Genomic DNA, 3521 nt, shown 5'->3' on the forward strand with positions numbered 1-3521 from the left:
ATACCTAAAATATGAAAAACACAATACTAAGTTAGAGAAGTAAAGTCTTTGCCTTCAAGTCTAGCAAAAGCAAGAAAGATACAAACAGCTAATGACGGCACGAAGTAGTAAAGCTATATAACCATTGTAATGTGCAAGGTGCTGCAGGAATACAGTATTTTTATAGGTGGAGCTGAGTGTGAAAGGGTGAATAGAATTTTAATCAGTGAGAGGGCAGGAAGGTGATTCTAAGCTGTAGAAACAGCATAACCAAAGGAACAACAAGATGGGACGACACCATGGGTTCAAACATCAGAAAGAAGTGTGTTAGGTACCTCATAGGAGGTGAGTGATGGTAGAGGGGGTGGGCAAAATCGGCTATATACTTTGTGGAGGCCAAAATATGAAACTGTGTGTAATTTGTACTTCACAAAAATGAAACTGTAAGGCCCTTGGTTCAAAAGGCAGGGAGAAATTTGAAGTTAAAGGTATTAAAATACAAAGCTTTTTTGTTCAAAAAAGAAAGTAAAGAAGTAATAGTGATATATGACTAACACATACCTATAAATTACCAAAAAAAAATCTATTTTTGGTGTCATAATTTTATATGGTACATTGAATAATACTTCGTTAATGTGATATCTTGGGTTCTGGCTCATTTGTATACAAATTTCTTTGCAAGGAAAAAAAGAATCTGTATTTTTAGGAACTTAATTTTTAAACTATATAATTAAAAGCAATTTCAGTCACTCCTAGCTAATGCAAGATCACAAGTAATTTTTGATAGTTTTTAATTTTCAGAATGATCTTTCTGCTGATGCAGATTTACTGGAATTGTTAAGGATATTTGGTAGGCTGTGACAACATTGGGATTTATTTCTGATCAATTACTACGAAATATAAATTTAGCACATCTAAAGCTGATGACTCTCACAGAACAATTTTTTTTAAGATTTAAGTTTTTATACAAATCAATTTCATTTAAATCTGAATTTAATTTTAAAAGTAAATTTATACAATGGCATTTTAATATTTCCTCTGACATTTCTGGAAAATTGTGTAGGTTGTATAGGAAACTAAAAATAGTTTCATGATTTGCATATAATTTAAAATACCTATTTCTGTATTCCATCTCTGTATCTTTAATTACAAGGAAGAATTGATCTGGAAATTGTCTTCTTTTTAATGGTTCATGTGAGGTGTAATATGAAAATAGCATTTTTTCCTATCAAATGAGACATCTTTAAATCTAGTTTCTATTTGCTTTGCAATGTTGCAGCAGTTTTCAAAACCAGAAATTCAAAACTCTTTGAAGAATTCTAATAAATCCCTAATATGCTTTAAAGTAATATCTGTTTTGGCTTTGTAATAATTTACTGGCAAAGTTTATTACCCCATCTCCAGAGTTCTTGACGCTGCACTCAGGCTGTAGAGTTCATATTTGTGCAGATGCACAGAGATGGGCCCCGGGGATGGACAAGAAGTCCCCCTCCCACTAAAATATAGGCACTGGTCCCATGCAAAGTCCTCCCTTTCTCCCAAGGCAACCATTGCTGCCACTGCTCTGCCTAGATGTCTACTGCCTCCCTTGCCACTGCAAATCTGGGTCCAGGTTCTAATCCTAGAAGCCCCCTTGGGGACTCAGGGTATCCCAGACTATCCCAGGTACACGCATGCCAGGAGGCCAAGCCAACTGCTTAGCCATTCACTGAGCAGATCTGAGCCCACACACATCCAAGCCGCAGCCTCACTGCTCATACCCTCACTCTATCATTACATGTGACCTCACTTACAAAACACAAGTTCAAAGATAAAAGAATTAAGAATTTCAAGTCCAGGGATGCCTGGGTGGCTCAGTTGGTTAAGCAGCCAACTTTGGTCATGGTCTCATGACCAGGTCATGATCTCACAGCTCAAAGGCTCGTGAGTTCGAGCCCCACATAGGGCTCTGTGCTGACAGCTCAGAGCCTGGAGCCTGCCTCCGATTCTGTGTCTCCCTCTCTATCTGCCCCTCCCCTGCTCGTGTTCTGTCTCTCTCAAAAATAAATAAACATTAAAAAAAAAAAAAAAGGTTTTTTTAAAAGAATTTCAAGTCCTTAACAGAGTATTAAACCGAGGGTGGGGTCCCTTTCGAGAGCATGACCCTGGGTGACTGCATAGAAGCTGACTGCCTAGGAAGCCTGCCTAGGGGATGAGTAATGCAAAGTAGAAAAGAAAGTCTTTAAAAATAGTATGGGGGCACATTTTTAAAGCTCTTTGAATACCTTACAAAACAGCACTAAAGATTTAGGCACCAAAGATTTTGAAGTGGGAAAAGTACATTAAGTTTGTATTTTAGAAAGATCACTCTGGCATCTAATCGGATAATAAGACCAGCAGATCAACTAAAAAATGTATATCTAGGCAAACAATTTTGAAAGACTGGATTTAGGGCTAGTAACAGGTTTAAGGAAAAACCATACTGTTTTGACTACTAAATATGTGCTAGGCATATTAGATTATTTCTAATCTTCTAACAACCTCTAAGGTGTATATTATGCTGATTTTGCGCCTGAGGCAGCTGAAACCATTGGGGTCTAGTTACCTAAGGTCACACAGTAAGTAGAGCAAAGCCAGCATTAAGCCCTGAGCATACCCTCCCCGTACTGGGCAACATCTCCTCTGAGCTCAACGAGAACTCCCCAGAATGTGGTCACTGATCTATGCAAAGCTTCAGGGAGAGGAATTGGTCAAAGATTCTGTTAAAATTTTCCCCTCTCCATCTTACAGCCTGGAAAGTCCTCCCAGCTACCCACGTTTACTTTATGTGTATTTCAAAAGATCCTGTAAAATTAAGAAGACCAAGGTCTAAATGGTGAGACTTTGCTATAGATTCCTTCCAGGTCATGTGTGCATAGTGCCTAATACATAGCTCGAATTCTGTAAATATTACTTTCCTTTTCTTACTACTTCTCCAGTAATGGTCCCACAGTGTTCAAGCTTGATTTGGTTTGATCGGGTTTTTCCTTTTCTTTTCCTACCATGCTTGTACCCCACCTAACCCCATCAATCGGCAATGATTGTAAATTTGCCCAAAAGGCCATCAGAAATGTGTGAATTTTCCAAGCTTTGGAGACGTTACCCTCATTCAGTTCAGAAATAGCACATGAGACAGGGTAGGGCATGGTTGGGAGAAATGAAAGAGATAAGGATGTAAATGAGTGAGGTGATTAGCACCCAGGCATCATCCAATAAATGTCAACAGCCCATCAGTCACAAGAGAAGGATCTTTAAAGAGCTCTTCTATTATCTATTACAGAGCAGTTGAGAACTCTTGCGCAATGAACATCCTTAGGCAGCACACAGGGAAACAGAGTCACAGCCTTATTCTGAAAGTCACGATGCATTCATCAGTCAACAAAAATGTATTGAATGTCTACTATGACAAAGACGCCATGCTTGATATTTCCCATCCACTTAGCCATTAAGGTCTTGGAAATTGGTTATGTTGGAAAATATTATATTTGGTCATATATGTAAAAACGAAGAGAATGAGAGCCATT

The sequence above is a fragment of the Puma concolor genome, chromosome B2 (genome assembly GCF_028749965.1).
Source record: "Puma concolor isolate L17-30 chromosome B2, mPumCon1.1.hap2, whole genome shotgun sequence".
NCBI classification, from domain to species: Eukaryota; Metazoa; Chordata; class Mammalia; order Carnivora; family Felidae; genus Puma; species Puma concolor.